Consider the following 27,391-nt stretch of genomic DNA (forward strand, 5'->3'; position numbering starts at 1 on the left):
CCAAGGATCATGATAAGTTGTTTATATTCAATCGTTTACTACAGCTGATTTATAATTATAACTTTTTATTATATATATATATATATATATATATATATATATATATATATATATATATATATATATATATATATATATATATAACCATGGTTTCCACCGGTTATAACCTAGTAACTAATAAATTACAATATTACTACTAATATAGTATTTTAATATGTTTCCTTTTAAATTCAACTTTTAAATTTTAAATTTCAATTTTAAATAATTTTTTGTTTAAACATTTGTATTTAATTTTTTGTTTTATCCAACCAATATGTTATACGGGTCTCACAACTACTTAATATCATAATCTCATTGGATATTTTATGTCTTCAATATTGTTATTATATTTTTATATTAATAATCATGGCTTCACAATATTAATTAACCTTTAAAAAAAAATAAAAACAAATCATAATCGTTTATTTTAATTGTTCATGAACCATAACTCAAAGCATACAACATTTATGTGGAAACTTGTTGTTATTACTCGTGACATTAAGTTGTACCAAAGTTGTCTAATAACCAAATAAACATATAAGTTAAAATTTAAGAAATCAAAAACTGATTAAACTAAATTAAACAAACCAATAATCGATTAAAACAGCCCGATAATAAATCTACATAGGAGTCCACTAGAGCGTCACAAATTGACAATGGTTAAGTTTTTTAGAAAGCTTTTTTCAAGACACACGACAATGATAAATAGTTTAATCACATCTAACACATCCTAATTCTGACTAAGGCGATCTAAAATGATTTTGAAATAAAAGGAAATTACATAAAAGTTTCATATTTTTCATAGGGGAAATTCAGTTTATGATCGAATGAGCAATCCATTGGTCCAAAATCGAAATTTAATGAGTGTTTGTCTTCACATATTACTATATCATATGCTTAATTTCTCCATCTATAAGTATCTATAAACATGGGCTTTTTTTAGAGCTTTTTAAAATAAAAAATCATTGTTGAATTCAAAAAAAAAAAAAAAAATACTTTTTTCCATTCTGGAAAAACTTTGTATAAATTTTGAAATTAATATATAATAAGAGAATATTTAAAAAAAAAATACATTTGATATATATTCGTATTTTTTTGTGGATATGCACACAGAAAAAAAAAATTAAATTTTTTTGGAATGCCTTGAATGCAACAAATGATGATTTTTGGTTTTCTTTTTTTTTTTTGAAAAATATTGTATACAAGATAAATTCTATTTTAAAATGGTTCTTAACATTAGTTACGTTTTCATTTTGAACTTTTATATATATATATATATATATATATATATATATATATATATATATATATATATAACACTCCACTTGACATTCTAAAAAAAAAAATATCTTGAGATTAAACATCAATCATATGTCTCATTTGTCGCTCTAACACTCCAGCATACCAGCAGCAACGGGTATGCCTAATCGTAAATGATTATATGGCAGCGAGGTATAATCATATATGATTATACATGTTTATATATATAATCATAATTTATTATACATATATGTCTATTTACAAATTGAGTGAGCATATATGATTATGGTGGTTGGTGAAAAAGCAGGTGGAAGAGGTAGAGGTGGAGGTGGTATAGGTAGCGGAGAAGGTATTGGTGTGGTCGTTTGGTGACAGAGGTGGCGGTAATGGTGGTAGCGGTGGCAATTATGGTTATGGGGAAGGTGGTTGGGGAAAAAGGAACGGTTGACGTCGAATAATCATTTACGATTATAACTCATCCGTTGCACCAGTACGCCGGAGTGTTAGAGTGACAAATGAGAAATATATGGTTGACGTTAAAAATGAGGATCTTTAATTTTTTTCGGAATCTCAACGATATATATATATATATATATATATATATATATATATATATATATATATATATATATATATATATATATATATATATATATATATATATATATATATAGTTAAATTATAAGTGGATTGTAACTATTGTGTGGATGTAGGGATCATTTGTAGTCCAATCATTTTTGGTAATTTAAAAAACAATTATCCTATGTAATTAATAACCTTAAAACGGTTTTAAGGGTAATTATGTCAATTTGGTTAACAATCAAATTAGGCATGTGAGATTTTCTTACTACTAACCAAACAATCAAACCCGATTTCAATAAATTCAGGATTTGAATTTGATTCTCCAGATTATGGAGTTAAGAGCTGATAAAGAACCATACAAAACTTTCTCTGATTATGCATTCTTACAAGAATAAACTTACATAACTTAAAGAATGAACATGCAATAAGAATCCATATTCTGACAGAATAAATATACAATAACCTGGCTTTACTCATGAATGAGTATACATAACTTTTTCTGATTATACATTCTTACAATAATGAACATACATAACTTTAAGAACCAACATTAAAGAATGAACATACATGTATCAACATAGCATAAGAATAACTATTCTAACATAATTTAATATGCATATTCTAACATAATACAATAACAAAAAATTATATATATATATATATATATATATATATATATATATATGTTATTTTTCTAAGAATAATCATGACATCATGTAAAAAGTATTGCATCAAAAAGAAAATCCTTAAAAGCATTATTCAGTAATTCTTTATGATGGAATGATAATACATTTTTTTTATACCAAAAAATATAAAATTTTGACATCCCCCCCCCCCCTTTTACCAATTTTTATACATATTATATATTTGGCCCCCCTGAATCAAATTTTGAAGCTCCGCCCCTACAACCAAGGAATATGTTGCATAGTCTAAGAAATTCCTTTAAAACAAGGTAGTATAGCTACAACTGATGGCCAACGGCTTTGTATTTGGATCAAAAGTTAACCCAAAATTAAAACAAAACAAAAAGTAAAACAGCAACAACGCTCCTTCTTAGATACACTCATCACCACCCAAAAGGTATCGCCGGGCAATCCAACTTGAAATTCTCGATACAGATACACCATGAGATTCTCAAATCAGCCTCCAAGATCACCTCCTAATCCTGCCAAAATTAGGATAGCAATGGAAAATAATCTCTAAACTTAGAGAATTAATTTTAAGGAAACCTCCAAAAACTGCCTTCTTTCCATTCATCATTCCTCCATACATACAGGGAAAAAAAGGAAAACAAAACCCACCACCCACGTAGCTACATTTAGGGAAAGTAAATAACTGTTGTAGAGAAGCCAAAATAAACTAAAATAATAAGGAAAATAAAACAAAATACTCTTGATTGATATGTGGAGGAACACGTGGGGTAAAATCTACAATCAAGTGATGGAAGGTTTTGATTGAATTAGGTTGACCCATGTATTCACGTGATCGGGTTCTGGAGTCGGTTTCAGGTCTGTCATATTGGGCGGGTCTTTAGGAACTTGCCTATCATCCTCCCCAGCTTCAAAAAAGTTTGCCCTCAAACTTCGAATAGGATCAGCAGGGTCAAAGTAAGGTTCAATATCAGCTACATTGAACGCGGCTTCTTCTTTAGGAGTTCCAGGCAGGCTGACCTTGTAAGCATTGTCGTTAACCCGTGGTAAAATCTTGAAGGGACCATCAGATATGGGGCTAAGCTTGGATCGACGTTTAGTGGGAAACCGGTCCTTGCGAAAATGAACCCATACGAGATCACCCGGTTGAAATAGGATGTGTTTGCGTCCTTTATCACGACGGTACTTAAGGAGTTCATTGGACTTTGTGATTTTATCATGTACATGTTGGTGCAAAGCCTTAATCTCAATAGCTCGGTTGCTAGCTTCCGGATTAAATTTAGAAGATGTATCAAGGACGGCGAGGTCAAGCGGTGTCTTCAGGTTCAATCCATAAACGACTATAAAAGGACTAAGACTAGTAGTCTTGTTGGGAGCCAGATTATAAGCAAACTCAGCCTGAGGCAACAAATCTTCCCACTGTTTCAGATTAGTAGTGATGAGAGCACAAAGCGGTGATCCGAGGGTGCGGTTGGTAACCTCAGTTTGTCCATCTGTTTGTGGGAGACTAGAGGTACTAAATTTGAGTTTAGTACCCATTTTTCGCCATAAAGTTATCCAAAAATGGCTAAGAAATTTGACGTCCCGGTCACTAACCATAGTACCTGGAATCCCATGGAGGCGAATGATTTCTTTAAAATAGAGATTAGCCACCTGCACAACATCATACGTGGTATGACAAGCAATGAAATGCGCCATTTTTGAGAAACGGTCAACCACCACCATAATAGAATCCTTTTGACGTTGTGTTGGGGGTAAGCCGATGATAAAATTGAGACTATCGTCTTCCCATGGAGCAACAGGTACAGGTAATGGCATGTATAATCCATGGGGAAAAGAGTGACCTTTGGCTCGGTGGCAGGGTAAACAATGACGGACAAAATGTTCTACATCTCGCATCATCTTGGGCCAAAAAAATTGATTTTGCGGCATTGTGAGGGTTTTATCTATACCCAGATGTCCTGCTAGACTACCTTCGTGGGTCTCTTTGATTAACAATACTCGAATACTATGTTGAGGTATACATAATTGCTCTCCCCTGAAAAGAAAACCATCAGACAACTGATATTTTCCAATAGCATGATTTTGACAGCTAATAAGCAACTCCCCGAAATCAGGATCAGAAGAATATTCGTGCTTGAGGAGTTCAAGACCAATAACCTTCAGCTGTAGAGAATTAATTAACGCATACTTACGAGACAAAGCATCAGCCCCCTTGTTTAATTTACCTGACTTGTGCTTAAAAGTGAAAGTAAAGGCTTGTACATACTCCACCCATTTGGCATGTCGAGGTTGTAATTTGTGTTGGCCTGAATGTACTTGAGTGCTTTGTGATCAGAATGCAAATAAACTCCTTAGATATCAAATAATGTTGCCAATGGTCTAAGGCCCTGACGATTGCCTAGAATTCTTTATCATACGTTGAGTATCGCCGTTTCGCATCATTAAGCTTCTCGCTAAAATAGGAAATTGGACGACCCAACTGTGACATAACAGCCCCAATTCCCACTCCTGAAGCATCACATTCAACCTCAAACACCTCATCAAAACACGGTAACGCCAACACATGAGTAGAGGATAATTGTTTTTTTAGTTCTTCAAATGCGGCTTATGCTTGAGGGTTCCAAACAAATTGTTTAAGCTTGGTAATTTCAGTCATGGGTGCCACAAGAGTACTAAAATTTTTAACAAAACGTCGGTAAAAGGAAGCCAATCCATGAAAGCTTCGAACTTGTTGAATAGTTTGAGGAACCGGCCAATCCCGAATGGCTTGAACCTTCTTTTCGTCAACCTGGATCCCCTGAGCAGAAACTAAGTAACCAAGAAATGTTATTTGGGCAGTAAAGAAGTCACACTTCTCTAAGTTCCCATAGAGCTTTTCACAGTCAAGTACTTCGAATAATTGTTGGAGGTGTGATTGGTGATCTTTTTTGGTTTGACTAAAGACCAATATATCATCAAAATACACAACAACAAATCTGCCTAGAAATGGTTTTAAAACCTGATTCATCAATCGCATGAAAGTACTCAGTGCGTTTGATAAGCCGAAAGGCATAACTAACCATTCATACAACCCTTCCTTTGTCTTAAAAGCTGTCTTCCACTCATCTCCTTCATAAATTCTGATCTGATGATAACCACTTCTCAAATCAACTTTTGAAAATACCGTGGCAATATGTAGTTCATCCAATAGATCATGCAACCATGGAATCGGGAATCGGTACTTGATAGTGATCTTATTGATTGACCTACTATCTATACACATTCGCCATTCCCCATTCTTTTTGGGCACTAGAATAGTGGGGACTGCACATGGGCTGAGTGAATAAGTCCCTTTTGTAATAGCCCATCAACTTGTTTCCTCATTTCTTTTGTTTCTTGGGGGTTGGATCGATATGCAGGTTTATTTGGTAGAATGGAACCGAGAATGAAATCAATTTTATGTTGAATGGTGCGTAGAGGAGGTAAACTGGAAGGGATTTTAGCAGGAAATACTTGGTTATATGATTGTAAGAGGGAGTGAACATAAGGGTGTGGGTCTGTTGGTGTGTTGCGTTCTTCTTCATCAAGGCCCAGGAGTATGAAGTCCTTACAAAAATAATACTCCTGATGTTCAACTTTCAACAGTGTACTCAAAGATTGGGTAGGATTATTGGAAGGAGTGGTTGGTGACATTGGTGTGAGCACAATTCGACGATTATTATGGTTGAAAGAGTAAGTGTTTTGGTATCCGTGATGCATGAATCGACGATAAAATAACCAAGGGCGACCCAAAAGTACATGGCAAGCATCCATAGGAATGACATCACACCAAATCTCATCTGCATATGTCCTACCAATACTCAAAGATAATAGAATCCGGTGAAAAACACGTATTCCTTTACCTTGATTGAGCCACTGAATCACATAAGGAGATGGATGAGGTTAGGTAGTTGATTTCAATTTGGACACCAAGGTTTGAAAAGCAACGTTAGTGCAGCTGCCTCCATCAATAATTATTGTACAAACCTTTTGAGCGATCGTACAACGCGTATGAAAAATGGCCTCACGTTGCAGGTTCCCACCTTGATCAGGAGTGTTGATGAGTGCCCGCTGAACAACAAGACATGCTCCCTCATCAGGTCCTACAAGTTCCTCAACAACAAATTCAACATCCACACCTGCTTCTAATGTCGTGTCAACTATGAAGGAATTATCTACACCTTTGTACTCAGCCAAAGTGATCATTTTCTTGTTCGGACACTCGGAAGGAATATGCCCTAATCCCTGGCATCGAGTGGGAGTTTTGTTGTTTGGTACTGTTTTGGGTTGGGTTGAGTTTTTAGTAAAGTTTCGTCCAGCTTCAAACTTTCCCTTGTTTCGTTGCTGGTTATCTACCTTGTGGGCCTAACAGGGTCAATTCATCTAGAGATGAGTACGGGTACAACTCCACAATATTAGCAACACGGATATCTAATCCCCCCAAATACTGTACCAGAGTCTGCGGATCATCCTCGGGTAGATCACACTTCATTAGTAAATACTCGAATTCCCGAGAGTACTCCACTACTGGTCGTTGATTTTGTCTAAGATGGTGTAATTGAGAAAAACTTGCCTGATTGTACTAAGAGGGTAGAAATTTATGTTTCATTAATTTTTTTCATCTTTGGCCATTCTTTTACCTTCTTCTTTCCCAACCGCTCTCGCTTAATGCACGTATTAGCCCACCATGTTGATGCATACTTTCTTAATTTCATGGCTATAATCTTTACTTTGTGTTCATCAGATGTTTCTTTGTAATCAAAGGCACATTCTACTGTTCTCATCCATTCTACAAACTCGTTAGGATCGAGTTTTCCATCGTACTCAGGGATTTCAATCTTAATATCATTAGAATGCCACTGACCAGGCCCTCTTGAACGAACCCCTGATCCACCGGTATCGTTATCATCATCATCTCGGCGGTTAATAGAGAGTTCAAGGATCTGATCTTCCATAGCCTTCATCTTCGCAGCCATTGCCCTTTTTTCATCCTCAAGAATATCAAGAGCTTTCTTCAACTCAGAAGAACTCCGGGTATCCATAGCTCTGATACCAAATGATGGCCAACAGCTTTGTATTTGGATCAACAGTTAACCCAAAATTAAAACAAAAAACAAAGTAACACAGCAACAACACTTCTTTTGAGATACAGTCGTCACCACCCAAAAGGAATCGCCAGGCAATCCAACTTGAAATTCTCGATACAGATACACCACGAGATTCTCAAATCAGCCTCCAAGATCACCTCCTAATCCTGCCAAAATTAGGATAGCAATGGAAAATAATCTCTAAACTTAGAGAATTAATTTTATGGAAACCTCCAAAAACTGCCTTCTTTCCATTCATCATTCCTCCATACATACAGGGAAAAAAAGGAAAACAAAACCCACCACCCACGTAGCTACATTTAGGGAAAGTAAATAATTGTTGTAGAGAAGCCAAAATAAACTAAAATAATAAGGAAAATAAAACAAAATACTCTTGATTGATATGTGGTGGAACACATGGGGTAAAATCTACAATCAAGTGATGGAAGGTTTTGATTGAATTAGGTTGACCCATGTATTCACATGATCGGGTTCTGGAGTCGGTTTCAGGTCTGTCATATTGGGCGGGTCTTTAGGAACTTGCCTATCATCCTCCCCAGCTTCAAAAAAGTTTGCCCTCAAACTTCGAATAGGATCAGCAGGGTCAAAGTAAGGTTCAATATCAGCTACATTGAACGTAGCTGCTTCTTTAGGAGTTCCAGGCAGGTTGACCTTGTAAGCATTGTCGTTAACCCGTGCTAAAATCTTGAAGGGACCATCAGACCTGGGCTAAGCTTGGATCGACGTTTAGTGGGAAACTGGTCCTTGCGAAAATGAACACATACGTGATCACCCGGTTGAAATAGGATGTGTTTGCATCCTTTATCACAACGGTACTTAAGGAGTTCATTGGACTTTGTGATTTTATCATGTACATGTTGGTGCAAAGCCTTAATCTCAATAGCTCGGTTGCTAGCTTCCGGATTAAATTTAGAAGATGTATCAAGGACGGCGAGGTCAAGCGGTGTCTTCGGGTTCAATCCATAAACGACTATAAAAGGACTAAGACTAGTAGTCTTGTTGGGAGGCCGTTTATAAGCAAACTCAGCCTGAGGTAACAAATCTTCCCACTGTTTCAGATTACTAGTGATGAGAGCACGAAGCAGTGATCCGAGGGTGCGGTTGGTAACCTCAGTTTGTCCATCTGTTTGTGGGTGACTAGAGGCACTAAATTTGAGTTTAGTTCCCATTTTTCGCCATAAAGTTATCCAAAAATGGCTAAGAAATTTGACGTCCCGGTCACTAACCATAGTACTTGGAATCCCATGGAGGCAAACAATTTCTTTAAAATAGAGATTAGCCACCTGCACAACATCATACGTGGTATGACAAGAAATGAAATGCGCCATTTTTGAGAAACGGTCAACCACCACCATAATAGAATCCTTTTGACGTTGTGTTCGGGGTAAGTCGATGATAAAATCGAGACTAAGGTCTTCCCACGGAGCAACATGTACAGGTAATGGCATGTATAATCCATGGGGAAAAGAGTGACCTTTGGCTCGGTGGCAGGGTAAACAGCGACGGACAAAATGCTCTACATCTCGCATCATCTTGGGCCAAAAAAATTGATTCTGCGGCATTGTGAGGGTTTTATCTATACCCAGATGTCCTGCTAGACTACCTTCGTGGGTCTCTTTGATTAACAATACTCGAGTACTATGTTGAGGTATACATAATCGCTCTCCCCTGAAAAGAAAACCATCAGACAAGTGATATTTTCCAGTAGCATGATTTTGACAGCTAATAAGCAACTCCCCGAAATCAGGATCAGAAGAATATTCGTGCTTGAGGAGTTCAAGACCAATAACCTTCAGCTGTAGAGAATTAATTAACGCATACTTACGAGACAAAGCATCAGCCCCCTTGTTTAATTTACCTGACTTGTGCTTAATAGTGAAAGTAAAGGCTTGTACATACTCCACCCATTTGGCATGTCGAGGTTGTAATTTGTGTTGGCCTGAATGTACTTGAGTGCTTCGTGATCCGAATGCAATATAAACTCCTTAGATATCAAATAATGCTGCCAATGGTCTAAGGCCCTGACGATTGCATAGAATTCTTTATCATACGTTGAGTATCGCCGTTTCACATCATTAAGATTCTCGCTAAAATAGGCAATTGGACGACCCAACTGTGACATAACAGCCCCAATTCCCACTCCTGAAGCATCACATTCAACCTCAAACACCTCATCAAAACACAGTAACGCCAACACAGGAGTAGAGGATAATTGTTTTTTTAGTTCTTCAAATGCGGCTTGTGCTTGAGGGTTCCAAACAAACTATTTAAGCTTGGTAATTTCAGTCATGGGTGACACAAGAGTACTAAAATTTTTAACAAAACGTCGGTAAAAGGAAGCCAATCCATGAAAGCTTCGAACTTGTTGAATAGTTTAAGGAACCGGCCAATCCCGAATGGCTTAAACCTTCTTTTCGTCAACCTGGATCCCCTGAGCAGAAACTAAGTAACCAAGAAATGTTATTTGTGATGGGTTTTGGTCATAAGACATCCTATGTGCTCATACAAACCCTAATGCTTGGATCTAGGTTTCTCTATTGTACATGCAAGTTATCCAAGACTATAAACCCTAATTCTAGCATTCAAGTAATCATATTAACATGATAATAGGTTTAAGATGTTACCTTGATTGTTATGTAGCAATAACAATCCCAAATCTCCTTGTATTGACTTTGGAAGGGTTAGAGTCACAAGTGTCACTCCTCTAATGGCTTACAAACACCAAGACCAAATGGAGAAGGTATAAAGAGAGAGGAGAGAGGTAGGAATTCGTCCTTAGGACTTCTAGGGAAGGCTTAGACGAATTCATGAGCCTTAGGGGGTTTATATAGGTGTAAAGATTAGGGTTTTAGTCCTTATCCTTATCTAGTTGCTTGCCCACCAAGCAACCATAAGATAAGTCTTAGAAACCCTTATCCTAGTCGAATTCTAAGGCATTATCTCCTTAAATTCGTTCACCCTATATATAAGATAATCCTTACCTTATTTTGTAACTATCACATAATTACAATTCAGCCCCTCTAGTTTAATTAATTACACTTGATCACAAAATTAATTCTTAATTAATTATTGACCAATATTAATTAAACAAATATGATTTCTCCTTTAATATATTATTCTTATAACATATTAATAAATCATAATAACCTCTCTCTCTATTTATTTCTCCAATCAAGTTGCTTTGGTGAAGGCAACCCAAAAGGACCATGCACCATCGGGTCAAGTACATACCAAAATAGTTATGGACTTAGACACTAATCCAACAGTCTCCCACTTGGATAAGTCTAACAACTATTCTGCGTATGACTTCAGATCCTGATCTGCAATCGTAGCTTTCCAAAGCCGTTGTCAACTCTGATCATATCAGATACGCGTGTCCTTAGATAAGGGATCATATATTCCTCCATTCTAGATATCATATGAGATATGATTTCAAATCATTCTCTTTGTACTATATCTCGATTTCCGATTTATGACGACAGACTAATTGAACAAATCAAATTAGCCCTAGCCCGGCCGAGCATTTACGTTTGTCATCACTAAACCATCGAGGGGCCCAAAGATATCGCCTTTATCCTACTTTGAATAAAAGGAATGGATAAACTTTGATACAATGCTCGCTTGCACTCACGCACCGAATCACACACAACAATATGTTTTATAACACCAAGTTACTAGTGCATTTATGTAACAACCCGTTATCCCGGGCATTATAAACCGAGTCTTGTAACCCCTTTTGAATGTAATGGGAATATCATCGATAAATGAACTGTTCAAAAGCTCTGATTTGGAGTACGCTATGTAGTAGATATCGTCTTAAAGGTTCCAAATAAATAAAGAAACACTAAAATCTGAGTTATGGCGAAGAAGCTATGACCATTCTAAGATTTCCGTCAAAACCGACAACACCGATCAAACGAAAAACGCAAAGTTTCAATACGATAACATTTAGCCTCAGGTATCTAAATGAAAGTCATAGATAACATTAAACCGTGAGCGTACACAAAAAGAACGTCCAAATCTGACTTCGCATGAGGAAGTTATGATTTTTCAAAGAAATTCCTTAAAAGCGATTAGTTATAAAATAAATAATAAAAATAATTTTTGGAATTTGCCAACGGAGTCTAAACGAAAGTTGTAGATCGTAGTCTCACCTACGCGTGGATATAAAGACCATCGAAAACGGAGTTCGTATGAAGAAGATATGGATTTTTGAAGTTTATTAAATAAATTAATTAATTATTTAATTCAAAATTCGGATATTATCCGAAGAGGAGTCAGCGTCCTTCTCCGAAGTACGCGCTGCGTACTCCTGTACGCCCCGCGTAACCGAGAGGATTGGCCTCGGATCGTCCACGTCGCCATATCCGAGGAAGCCGACCCGTCCGACCCGTCCGACCCGTCCGATCCGACGTCCCATCCGACCCGGCGTCCCATCCGACCCACCTCCCCAGCAACCCGTCCCATCCGACCCGATAACCCAAGAACCCGTCCCATCCGAACCGAGGCAGTCGAGGCTTCGGTCATGCATGACGTACGCGTACGCAGCGCGTACGAGCGTACGCCCCGCGTACCGAGGCAGACTTGCCTTCCTATAAATAGAATGCGAGGGTTTCCAAAGAAAGGGTTCATTTCTCTTCTCTCTCTCTCAGCATTTCCTCGTTTTCCGTGTCCGTTCAAACCCGAAGCTCTGGTCTTTTTGGCTCAAGTCCCGAAGGCCGATTCTACTCCCGAGATTCCCGAGAATCCCAAGAAAAATCAGTTTCCCGAGACGAAACTCTGCTCGGTTTTCCACCTCACAATCTTCAAACTATCAAGTGAGTTCATATCCCCTTCGAACACTCTTTAAATACATTTTAAATGTTTTATACTCTTTTTGGGGAGGAATACAAGTAAACACACGACTAAAATCGTGTGAAACACCGATCTTTTGCTATACTTTTCATACTGTTGTTTTAACTATCTTATGAAGTTATTATGATGCAAAACACCTCACAACACAGCTTTACCCTCTTGGGATACAATATGTTTATATATAGAAATATGTTTTATCTATACGTTTACATACAAATACATCATATCAAGGGTAACATTCTTTACTAAATCATTTTATGCATTCAAAGAATTTATGATTTATGCTTTGTCAAACATTGTGAAAGAGGTTAAACTTTGCATACAAACTACTACCTTATTACGGACTTAGTTGAGAATCCATGAGTCGTGTATATCTTCAAACGTTACTTTCTTATTAGAAAATAATGCAACAAGTCCTGTCTATAACCAGAGTCTCCCGTTCGGAGAACGTGTCAAATGTGTATAGATCTATACGGGAAGTCATGATCCCGCGCCCTGACTGTTAGCTACAGTCCGTCTTATGGGGTGACAGTTGTCATAACGCTACGACGCCTGAAGAACGTCGCTACAGGCATATTATGTTTAGTATGGTTATAAAACTCATCGGATATACAATTATTATGGTATTATGCTTTTATGAACGAGTAGTCATTAAAACTATTCTTCATATAATAAGTGCGATCTTCGTATAGCTTTACTATGTAAAACTATGACACAACTTACAAGCACGTCGCTTGCTTGCGATTTTCGGTCTTAGAGACTGCCAGTTATGTCAGGGGAATAAGGGTTTTTCCTGTATACAAACCAAACAACTAATAGGAAAATAAGGGATTTTCTCGGTACAATTAGTTGCAATTTACATCACGAACATTCATATGCATTGCATACTTTTATAAGAAAATAAGGGTTTTTCTGGAAAACATGCAAACACTTTCGAATGGCATACATCTTCTCAAAACACTACTTATGAACTCACCAACTTAAATGTTGACACTTTTTCTTTGAAATAACTTGTATTCTCAGGAAACCGCTAGACCAGGTAGCAACTACTTTTGAAGACTAACGCGCTGGCGTTAGTAACATATTTTGGATCACCATATTGTATTTGATTTCTTTTGCAAACATGTAACATATACAATCATGTAAACTTTTCAAATATATTTATATTATGGTGGTGTGTACTTTCCTTTCTATGAACTGTTATGATACTGAATATGACGTCCTCCGCCCCCGAACGTTTCCGCCGTTCAGGTTTGGGGGTGTGACAATTTACGTATTATCAACGTGCAACCGATTCGCAAGATACAACTCACACATCTCGGTTTCAAGAATACAAGATGTTATCGTCTCACCAATCACTCTTGATACAATTCATGGAGTGATCCAAGTGAGCGTGGGTTTAATCCAATGCTCAAATCATATTCATAAGCACTCATGAACGTTGCAGTAAACATTTGCTTATGTCTAATGCTCTTTAGACAATCCACACACCAATTCACGACAGTCTTCATTCATACCTACTTCCAACATATGAACGACTGTGGCCCATTTGAATAATTCGATTATTCTTAATAAACTCAATTATTCTGGAAGTCAAAACATGCAAATGTGAAACACAAGAATAATACTAATCTCATACAGCCTCAAACCTTTGAGTATAAATAGAACGCCTTTTATTTATCACCGTATTGATTACTCATTATTTGTCATTTCGGGTAATCAACTTCTTACTTGAATTATTACACTTGTCCCATGCTCCTAGCATGCACACAATGTTTTCCTATGGTTCTTACTTTGTGAAATAGATCACATTGAACACATTTCCAATCATTCTCATTTCACAACTCCAAATCCATTTTTCATAGGTTTAAGAATATCAAATTCTTGCCACTTATAGAATATGCTGGATTCTATCATTTTATGCAACTTACCCTTTCGTAATGCCAATGCACCAAAGTCACATAGACTATTGCCAATAATGATATTACAAAGTCTTCTATCGGAGATTGTTACAAGACAATTCCTTAGATATGATGTCTCCCACTCAAAGTACATTCCTTTGAACATCCTTTTGCATAAAAGTTTCTAATCTAGTCATAGATTTTTAGTATTCAGTTCCCAATATGGATACATTTCCATATTTTCCATATGACAACTCATTCTTAATAGAATCTCATCTATTCGTAATGATGTCGATATGGTCCATCCAATATGGACACATTTCCATATTTTCCACATGACAACTCATTCTTAATAGAATCTTTTCTATTCATAATAATGTCGATATGGTCCATCCAATACCATGCTTCCAACTACTCACAAGCGACCAATCCTCGTCGAACTTTGGATTGTCCTTTGATAGTTGTTTAATTATTTTAGTCAAAACCGATTCTAGTCCTTTTTCCCTCTAAAAGCGCTAGACATTTGGAAAAATTTAGAGTGGTCAATCATTAAAGCATTTGCAATCGATCCTATACCCGAAGCGTATAGGACACGACACATAATGTTTTATTTGCTATGTTCTCAAAATTCGAATTGTGAAGAGGAATGCCGTAATCATAATCGAAATTTTAAGAACACACTATATACCCTTGACTAAATTTATTAACATTTCTCAACCTAAACCTTTAGATTTGGAATGAAGCATAATATTCTCTCCCTTAATTATAGCAAAACAACTATTCCTTCCTTACAACTTTGCAAAGAATGACTCTTGTTTTCTATAATTAATATTGTCAACTTGTAATACGTGCCTTAATAATCATACAATCATAACATTTATGCTCCCACTATCATGATGATTATTATAAAACATAACACTTATGCTCCCACTAGCTTCGACATGTATTCATAAACATCTTAACTTCCAGAAAGACAATACTTATTGAATTTCTTAAGTTCATGTTTCTAATACTTAGTGCTTTGATAATCTTTTATCAAGGCTTCTTGAACTTATACACATTTGCCTTCGATAGTTCATATGTGTGTCTAAACAATTAATACTAATTGCCAAACCTCACAATTCAAATTATGGAAAGGGATACCGTAACCATAATCGAATTCGAGAATGCAATTTTACAATCACTATCTTCTTAAAGTCTTTCTTAGTGAAAGCATTTCCTCACAATCATTTTCATGAAGGAGGAAATCTTATGACACTTAGATTTAAACGGTGTATGTGTTCCTATCCAGGTGAATTTGTTAAAACCAAAGTTTACGACAAATTCAAACTCATATGGACCGAACTTTCTTAATCTTGATTTCTTGCCTTATGGTAGCACAGCTGCCCACCATGTCTTCCAAGTAGTTAAGCAGCTCACCCTTTCCTATCAATGTACCTTTCATTGATTTAGGTGCTTTGCCTTTTATGCGTTTAAAATGAGAACTCATAGAACTCTCATGCATAATTAACTCGATTGGATTGGCACAGAACCAAAATAATGTCATCACGATAGGTTGTAAACCTCAACTCATGTGCTAGTGATGATCGATAAGGTTTATTTGATTTATTCTTGAAACCTTTCAAGGCCATTAAGACTCCCACTGACTCCTTGACATATAATATTCTCTTGTCAATAACCATTTCTTGACAAACAAATATTCAAGAGTTAGTGTAGCTTTTATCAAAACACTTCATAAATTGGTCCTAGTTGGTCTTTGTCTTATCCAAGACATCACAACTTACCACATTTAATGAATTTTATAAACCTTCTTAATACTTTTCACTCATTGTCACAATCTTAACTTTAAGACTTGTTATTGGAATGAAGTATGATTAACTTCTTGATTTAACCATTTTTTTTCAATTCTTGATTCCTCTTCTTAAACATACAATTGTACTAAGACTCACTTAGAGGATCAATTGAGATATGGTTCTTAATCATTAAGACTTATCATAAAGCATAATAGCTACTATCCCTTCTTCTTAGAATGGAGAAACTTTTATCTTTCTGCCTACTTGATTCTTCTTATTCGTTCTGCTATTGATTTGAACTTTTTCAATCAATTCAGAATTAAACTTAATCATATTTACAAAACCTTTAATAAATCATGATGAATATCATTGTTACTTTTATGGTGGATTTGATCAACACGCAACTTTGTGTACTCGATCTCCTAGTCCTTCACTTGACACCTTGTCAACGAATTAGTCTAATTTCCAAATAAGAAATTTCTCATTCATCGTGCAACCATGTTGCATGATTCCAAATTTCTGTCCAATTGAAACTTGGGCGATGAGAAACTCTCCCTATTTGGTAAATTCTGGACTTTCCATAAATAACATAATAAGAACCAAATCCATTATTGCTAATAATAGAAACATTTTAACATCAATTTTTCATACACGCCATTGTAAGGATAAATAAATAAAATTTAAAATCAAAATTTATTTTATTGCGGAAAAATTTGTCCTTACAATGCAACTCATTGAAAAACTTATGCTAATACATCTTTCTTAGCAATCTAATTCTAACTCTAAGTAGTAGCTCAAGAATCTAATCTTCGAGAAATGCGATCGAAATCCTTACTTTCACGGTTAGATTTTGCTCACTTCTTCCCTTAAGCTTCCTTTCTTTTCTTCGATCCTACATAACATCAATTGTAATCTTATCACATTATGTATTAAGAATCTAGAATAGAAGCTTAAAAGAGTTAGTCAATGGATTTTACCTAAAGCAAAACCATACGTTTTGACTCTACCATCTCTTAGATCTCTTAGGTAAATAGGGCAACTTCGTCTCCAATGCCTCTTCTCTTGGCAATAAAAGCAAATTGACTCTTTTGGAACAACACATGGAACTACTTCAGACATCGCCTTTCTCTTATGATCAAACTTTTCGATCGTTGCATGTCTTTCATTGCCATTGTCTATATCCATGGAGGTCTTGAAGGCAGATTCACCAATCAACTTTGCTTTTCTATTGTGCCAAACCATTACTGATTCAACAGCAATAAGCATATAGGTGAGATCTATAAGGGTCACGTCGTAGTTCATCATATAGTACTCTCTTACGAACTCACTATATGAGTTGGGAAGTGACTGAAGAACCCAATCAACAGCCATTTCCTCACAGACAACGGATCTCAACATTCTCAGTCTATCAATGTGCGACTTCATCCCTAGGACGTGTGCACACACCGACTTTCCTTCTTTATGTTTACTTGCCAAAAGGGCTTGAGTGATCTTGAACTTTTCAAGCCTTTGAACTTGTGGGTTAGGGAGAATAATTGGAGGAGGAGGAGGAAGTGAAGTATGATCTCTTGTTCCTCGATCGAATCGTGGAATATCATCTTCATGTGGAATGCTTGTTCCACGGGATTTGAGAAGACCATAGTTGTCAAACTTTGACATCTACAAAACGGGAGAAAACGAATTCAAGTTAGTTGATAGATAGAGTCCTTAGTAAATCACCCAAATGAAATACTAAGGCTAGGACCCAACACAATATTCTACATATCGGGAGAGGGATGCCGTAACCCAAATTGCAGAACATTTGAAGGTAAGTGAATGACGATTCACTAATTTCCACCATGAAAAACAAAAAAGAAAATTAAGTTTTAAATCTATGAAAACTCCTAGATCCTTTGAGATTCATTGAACTTTCAATGGCATGTTTAAATCTCGATATGCCCCTCTTGTTTGTGACTGGGATGCCGAGGATCACAAAGCGGGTGTGAATAACCATGCAAACTTACATGGTGCCCTCACATGTTACAGTCACCTATTCGATGTGCCGGTAAACCACGCATGCTCCACCGAACTATGACAAACATTGAGTCACCCTTTGCTACCTTTGCTTAGAACCATTTAGTGTGCCGGTTAACCACACACGCTCCACTAACGTCTTCGCAAGGGCACAAAGTGTAATTTCATGGAATTGCATCAATTCACTTTTGCCTAAGTAACTAAGATTGGGAATTTTATGAAAACATTTAGTTACTTTTACTTCATTATACTTATAATGGAAGGTTTTGTCTTATCCTACCCGTTCGGCTAACGACCCTCCACTAGTCAAGAGTGCGGTCGGTAAGAGTGGATACCCATTCAATCGCCATTTTATAGGCAATTTCCTTAAACACCCCTTATAGACCAGCTTCGTGAATGAGGCCTACTAACGGTAAGACTGACTTTTACTCATACATATATATAATGTTAGACTTTTAATGTTATATATAGTATAGGGTGTATTTTATAACTTTTAAAATACTATGTGGTTAATTTTAACAATTACACTTTTAATTCAATTAAATGGTTAACCTAAACTTTTATGGATTTATTAAATCTCTTTTAATTATACACCTTAATTAATTAATAAAACCATAAGAGAGTGATTTGAACCTTTTCAAAACTATACTAGGATTTTAGAATTTAACATTCCTAATTAAACTTTTAATCAACTTTTAAATTCCAAAACTTGAGGGCAAGTTTTGAAACATTTCAACACATTAGGGTTTAGAATTTAAATATACATCAAAATTAAACTATTAATCAAAATTTAAATTCCAAAACTTGAGGGCAAGTTTTGAAACCTTTTTCAAAACATTAGGGTTTCAACTATTTAAATTTTAAAACAACAAAACTTTTGGGTTCAAATTTAAACTATAAAACCTAAGGGAAAATATGAAACTTTTCATAACAACAAGGATCAAATAACAAATAATTCAAATTAACATTTAATCACATAATTATCCATATTTGATTTATTTAATGATTTCTTGCAAAACAATTTATCAATTTACTCAAAATAATTAATCAATTATCTTATAAGGAAACAATTATCTTATTAATTGATAAATACCTTCAATTAGATCAAAATTATAGTCAAATATATCATATAATCGGATTGATATTGATCTAACATGATAAGGTAACTATCCATAAGCAAAAACAGCAAGAAATCCCGGAATACCCTCCATCTGACGAGCCGACTCGTCGAGTCACGCATGGACTCGTCAAGTCACCTTGGACTCGGCGAGTTCATCTATGGACTCGGCGAGTCCAGCCTCCAGAAACACAAAATTCGAAATTTTCAAACATATCAAGCATCAATACAATAGAAACCAATCAAGGCTCTGATACCACTGATGGGTTTTGGTCATAAGACATCCTATGTGCTCATACAAACCCTAATGCTTGGATCTAGGTTTCTCTATTGTACATGCAAGTTATCCAAGACTATAAACCCTAATTCTAGCATTCAAGTAATCATATTAACATGAGAATAGGTTTAAGATGTTACCTTGATTGTTATGTAACAATAACAATCCCAAATCTCCTTGTATTGACTTTGGAAGGCTTAGAGTCACAAGTGTCACTCCTCTAATGGCTTACAAACACCAAGAGCAAATGGAGAAGGTATAAAGAGAGAAGAGAGACGTAGGAATTCGTCCTTAGGACTTCTAGGGAAGGCTTAGACGAATTCATGAGCCTTAGGGGGTTTATATAGGTGTAAAGATTAGGGTTTTAGTCCTTATCCTTATCTAGTTGCTTGCCCACCAAGCAACCATAAGATAAGTCTTAGAAACCCTTATCCTAGTCGAATTCTAAGGCATTATCTCCTTAAATTCGTTCACCCTATATATAAGATAATCCTTACCTTATTTTGTAACGATCACATAATTACAATTCAGCCCCTCTAGTTTAATTAATTACACTTGATCACAAAATTAATTCTTAATTAATTATTGACCAATATTAATTAAACAAATATGATTTCTCCTTTAATATATTATTCTTATAACATATTAATAAATCATAATAATCTCTCTCTCTATTTATTTCTCCAATCAAGTTGCTTTGGTGAAGGCAACCCAAAAGGACCATGCACCATCGGGTCAAGTACATACCAAAATAGTTATGGACTTAGACACTAATCCAACAATTTGGGCAGTAAAGAAGTCACACTTTTCTAAGTTCCCATAGAGCTTTTCACGGTCAAGTACTTCGAATAATTGTTGGAGGTGTGATTGGTGATCTTTTTTGGTTTGACTAAAGACCAATATATCATCAAAATACACAACAACAAATCTGCCTAGAAATGGTTTTAAAACCTGATTCATCAATCGCATGAAAGTACTCGGTGCATTTGATAAGCCGAAAGGCATAACTAACCATTCATACAACCCTTCCTTTGTCTTAAAAGCTGTCTTCCACTCATCTCCTTCATAAATTCTGATCTGATGATAACCACTTCTCAAATCAACTTTTGAAAATACCGTGGCAATATGTAGTTCATCCAATAGATCATGCAACCATGGAATCGGGAATCGGTACTTGATAGTGATCTTATTGATTGACCTACTATCTATACACATTCGCCATTCCCCATTCTTTTTGGGCACTAGAATAGTGGGGACTGCACATGGGCTGAGTGAATAAGTCCCTTTTGTAATAGCCCATCAACTTGTTTCCTCATTTCTTTTGTTTCTTGGGGGTTGGATCGATATGCAGGTTTATTTGGTAGAATGGAACCGAGAATGAAATCAATTTTATGTTGAATGGTGCGTAGAGGAGGTAAACTGGAAGGGATTTTAGCAGGAAATACTTGGTTATATGATTGTAAGAGGGAGTGAACATAAGGGTGTGGGTCTGTTGGTGTGTTGCGTTCTTCTTCATCAAGGCCCAGGAGTATGAAGTCCTTACAAAAATAATACTCCTGATGTTCAGCTTTCAACAGTGTACTCAAAGACTGGGTAGGATTATTGGAAGGAGTGGTTGGTGACATTGGTGTGAGCACATTTCGACGGTTATTGTGGTTGAAAGAGTAAGTGTTTTGGTATCCTTCATGCATGACTCGACGATCAAATAACCAAGGGCGACCCAAAAGTACATGGCAAGCATCCATAGGAATGACATCACACCAAATCTCATCTGCATATGTCCTACCAATACTCAAAGATAATAGAATCCGGTGAGAAACACGTATTCCTTTACCTTGATTGAGCCACTGAATCACATAAGGAGATGGATGAGGTTAGGTAGTCAGATTCAATTTGGACACCAAGGTTTGAAAAGCAACGTTAGTGCAGCTACCTCCATCAATAATTACTGTACATGACCTTTTGAGCGATCATACAACGCGTATGAAAAATGGCCTCACGTTGCAGGTTCCCACCTTGATCAGGAGTGTTGATGAGTGCCCGCTGAACAACAAGACATGCTCCCTCATCAGGTCCCACAAGTTCCTCAACAACAAATTCAACATCCACACCTGCTTCTAATGTCGTGTCAACTATGAAGGAATTATCTAAACCTTTATACTCAGCCAAAGTGATCATTTTCTTATTCGGACACTCGGAAGGAATATGCCCTAATCCCTGGCATCGAAAACATCTTCGTGGAACACGGTTTGGAGTAGATGAATTTTGTCACACCCCCGAACCAGACGGCGGAAATGTCCGAGGGCTATTGTGACTTAATTGAATACCATCACAATGATTATACATGAATCATAACATCATTCATCACCATGCATTGAAATATTACAACTGATATTGTTTACATTCAGTACATTGTTTTAAACATTACATTTCCATAACATAAACCGTTCGAAACTAATTTAAGCAAAACACCATGACATTACTGCATACATATTCTTCAGTTTACCTGTTACCTGAGAATACAAGTATTTTGGAAAAACGTCAACATATGAAATGTTGGTGAGTTCATAAGTAATGTTGTAAAAAAAATGATTTTTGTGAAGCTTGAAAACCCAGAAAATCCGATATTTTCTGAAAAGGGTATGGTATATAAGAAAAAGTGTGAAGATCCGTAAGTATGCTTGTCGATTTTTGTAAACATGTATAATTGTTAAACTTTGTATACATCACATAGGTAAAAGTGTTGAACTTCCCGGGAAAACCCGACGTTTTCCCCAATACATAAAATTACATGGCTTATTTATTATTATACCGAAACGACGATTGTTTTTGATTACCCAGGTGACATTGGATTAATTTTGGGTTGTGAGTTGTTATAATCACGCATTAATGAATATGACTAGTTTATAACTAGTAATTACAAACGATCCCTTATGCGTCGTCCGTACTACTCACTTAATCCAACCACCCTGACTTCTCATAGCCCCGCAACCGAGGAGAAAGGAGGGTATGAAGCCCTCATTTGTTCCATAAGTTGTTCAAGACTATCGGGAATGCGAAAGGCACTTGGCCCGACTCGCATTTGACTTCTCGACTTCGCTAGCAGTAACAATGGGCCCTTGGGGCCCAACAGCACAGTCGAGCTATTGAAAGTCCTTTTACATGGAATTAGGTCATAGAAGGCCCATTAACATGTAAGCGCGTTCCCTTCGGGCCTAAAGATCATGTTATTGGGCTAGCTAGGCCCAACAAGCACGATTTGAAACTTTCAAGCCCAAAGATTGAATATTGACTCCTCGTAGATTTCGTGTGTTTATTGAAGTACTATTGTTTATTGATTTTTGATTTGTTATTGATTCGAGACCGAATCAATTCGTATGGTAATGATATTGGTGTTGAAAGTGTATTTGTTATTACGTTTCGCCGCTAGTCATGGTTCTCGTATTTTATCTTAAGGGATTTATTTGTTTAAAAGTAAGAGTTTACCTTTTCACGACCCTTCTTGGATAAAATTTACACTTTTAGTCCTTTATATAAAAGAATTTCCATTTTAGTACTTAAACCATTTTTCTTGACACTTTAGTATCAAAACTTATTGAAAAGACATTTTCAGCCCAAATTTACTTGATAAACAGCTTAAGTCCTTCAAAAATGAAGTTTCCTCGGTTGGAACCCCCATTTTCGCAACCTTTACAGTTTTGGCCCAAAATGGAAAATTTTTGCATTTTTGATCCCTTTTGAATTTGAAAAGCATTTTTGACCTTTGAAATGGTTTTAATACACTTGCAATCCCCTGTTTTACCAAAAGTTGCATTTCCAGCCCCTCAATTTCAAAAATCTCGCAAATTGGGGCTTATTGAGCCGAAAAGCCCATTTTAGCCCATTATGTTCAAAATTTACATTTTAAGCCCCTCAAAAATGTTGATATTCAGAAAAATTATATTAGAAACTGTTTGGACCCTTTTCAACCTCCAGAAATTAGCATTTGGCGTTTTAAGCCCTTAGTTTTGTATTTTTGACAATTTAAGCCCAAAAATGGGTTTTATGTCCAAATATGTTCTTCCTAACCAAATGAACTATTTTTCTTCACTTGATTAGTGTAAAATGGTGTAAGTTATGTTTATTTCATTCCTCATGTTATAGATCTCGGTTTTTAGGTACTTTTTGGCTAGCATTACATCACAAACACATAAAATCAAACATGCAAGCATAAATCTCACAAAACATACATTTACTCATAGATCTACACATTTGCTTGTATTCTCCCCCATAAAAACTCATAAAAACCGAAAGAAAGGGGGTATGAAACTCACCTTGAGTTGGTTTCGGTTTTGGAAGGAAAAGATGAAGAAGAATTCGATCCTAGCAACCTTTCTTTGAGGATCTCGAACTTAAGGAGCTTCTAAGGTGCAAGATCGTAAGATTCAATGGATTTAGAAAAGATTTTGATGAAATGAAGTAGCTAGATCATGGGTTTAACATCAACTTACCTTAGATGATGTTTTTCTTGATGAAAATCGTTAGACTTCAAGCCAAATTTTTGAGATTTGTGGATGAAGAAGAGTGGATGATCCTTGAGTGATTTAGGGAGAATTTTGTTGAGAAGTGTGTGTGTTTGGGGGACTCTCGGCCGAAAGGAAAAAGAAGAGGGAGAGAGTGCATGGAAACATGAGTAAGGCTTGGATGCATGATGAACAATGGCCTAGTTACCCACAAAATAACAATGAGGTGGCTAGCAAAAGTCAACCCTTCTTCTTGGGTTTGTCTTGGGCCGAGAATGGAGAGGGAAAAGAGAATGTTTGGGCCTTAAATGCTTAGGCCCAATTTTCATGGTTATGTTGAGTGATTTTTGGTCCTAATAAATATAAATGGGATTTTTATGACCTATTGGGGCTAAATTGGGTTAATTATGGCCCAATATGGTTCACTTAATTAATTTATTTCATTCTAGGCCCAATATGGCCCAAAATATTGAAATAAATGGAAGTGGGTCCAATTAGAGCCCATGCAAGAGCTCTAAGCCCCATATGGTCAAATTGGAAGCTTATTGGTCCGTTGGGCCCAATAAGGAAGTCCTAGTCCAAAATGGACTTAAACAAGAACTTCTAGGGTTTCCAATTGCTTGGATCGACGTTTAGCGGGAAACCGGTCCTTGAAGGGACCATCAGACCTGGGACTAAGCTTGGATCGACGTTTAGCGGGAAACCGGTCCTTGCGAAAATGAACCCATACGAGATCACCTGGTTGAAATAGGATGTGTTTGCTTCCTTTATCACAACGGTACATAAGGAGTCCATTGGACTTTGTGATTTTATCATGTACATGTTGGTGAAAAGCCTTAATCTCAATAGCTCGGTTGCTAGGTTTCGGTTTAAATTTAGAAGATGTATCAAGGACGGCGAGGTCAAGCGGTGTCTTCGGGTTCAATCCATAAACGAATATAAAAGGACTAAGACTAGTAGTCTTGTTGGGAGCCCGTTTATAAGCAAACTCAGCATGAGGTAACAAATCTTCCCACTGTTTCAGATTACTAGTGATGAGAGCACGAAGCAGTGATCCGAGGGTGTGGTTGGTAACCTCAGTTTGTCCATCTGTTTGTGGGTGACTAGAGGTACTAAATTTGAGTTTAGTACCCATTTTTCGCCATAAAGTTATCCAAAAATGGCTAAGAAATTTGACGTCCCGGTCACTAACCATAATACTTGGAATCCCATGGAGATGAACAATTTCTTTAAAATAGAGATTAGCCACCTACACAACATCATACGTGGTATGACAAGCAATGAAATGCGCCATTTTTGAGAAACGGTCAACCACCACCATAATAGAATCCTTTTGATGTTGTGTTCGGGGTAAGCCGATGATAAAATCGAGACTAACGTCTTCCCACGGAGCAACAGGTACAGGTAATGGCATGTATAATCCATGGGGAAAAGAGTGACCTTTGGCTCGGTGGCAGGGTCAACAGCGACGGATTCTGCGGCATTGTGAGGGTTTTATCTATACCCAGATGTCCTGCTAGACTACCTTCGTGGGTCTCTTTGATTAACAATACTCGAATACTATGTTGAGGTATACATAATCGCTCTCCCCTGAAAAGAAAACCATTAGACAAGTGATATTTTCCAGTAGCATGATTTTGACAGCTAATAAGCAACTCCCCGAAATCAGGATCAGAAGAATATTCGTATTTTTTTTGTGGATATGCACACATAAAAAAAACAATTTTTTTTTAATGCCTTGAATGCAACAAATGATGATTTTTGGTTTTCTTTTTTTTTTATGAAAAATATTGTATACAAGATAAATTCTATTTTAAAATGGTTCTTAACATTAGTTACGTTTTCATTTTGAACTTATATATATATATATATATATATATATATATATATATATATATATATATATATATATATATATATATATATATATATATATATATATATATATATATATATAACACTCCACTTGACATTCTAAAAAAATAAAGATATTGAGATTAAACATCAATCATATATGTCTCATTTGTCGCTCTAACACACCAGCATACCAGCAGCAACGGGTATGCCTAATCGTAAATGATTATATGGCAGCGAGGTATAATCATATATGATTATACATGTTTATATATATATATATATATATATATATATATATATATATATATATAATCATAATTTATTATACATATATGTCTATTTACAAATTGAGTAAGCATATATGATTATGGTGGTTGGTGAAAAAGCAGGTGGAAGAGGTAGAGGTGGAGGTGGTATAGATAGCGGAGAAGGTATTGGTGTGGTCATTTGGTGGCAGAGGTGGTGGTAATGGTGGTAGCGGTGGCAGTTATGGTTATGGGGAAGGTGGTTGGGGAAAAAGGAACAGTTGACGTCGAATAATCATTTACGATTATAACTCATCTGTTGCACCGGTACGCCGGAGTGTTAGAGTGACAAATGAGAAATATGGTTGAGGTTAAAAATGAGGATCTTTAAATTTTTTCGGAATCTCAACGATATATATATATATATATATATATATATATATATATATATATATATATATATATATATATATATATATATATATATATATATATTATAAGTGGATTGTAACTATTGTGTGGCTGTCGGGATCATTTGTAGTCCAATCATTTTTGGTAATTTAAAAAACAATTATCCTATGTAATTAATAACCTTAAAACGGTTTTAAGGGTAATTATGTCAGTTTGATTAACAATCAAATTAGGCATGTGAGATTTTCTTATTACTAACCAAAGAATCAAACCCGATTTCAATAAATTCAGGATTTGAATTTGATTCTCCAGATTATGGAGTTAAGAGCTGATAAAGAACCATACAAAACTTTATCTGGTTATGCATTCTTACAAGAATAAACTTACATAACTTAAAGAATTAACATGCAATAAGAATCCATATTCTGACTGAATAAATATACAATAACCTGACTTTACTCATGAATGAGTATACATAACTTTTTCTGATTATACATTCTTACAATAATGAACATACATAACTTTAAGAACCAACATTAAAGAATGAACATACATGTATCAACATAGCATAAGAATAACTATTCTAACATAATTTAATATGCATATTCTAACATAATACAATAACAAAAAATTTTATATATATATATATATATATATATATATATATATATATATATATGTGTGTGTGTGTGTGTGTTATTTTTCTAAGAATAATCATGGCATCATGTAAAAAGTATTGCATCAAAAAGAAAATCCTAAAA

Source organism: Lactuca sativa, chromosome 1 (assembly GCF_002870075.4).
Source record: "Lactuca sativa cultivar Salinas chromosome 1, Lsat_Salinas_v11, whole genome shotgun sequence".
NCBI classification, from domain to species: domain Eukaryota; kingdom Viridiplantae; phylum Streptophyta; class Magnoliopsida; order Asterales; family Asteraceae; genus Lactuca; species Lactuca sativa.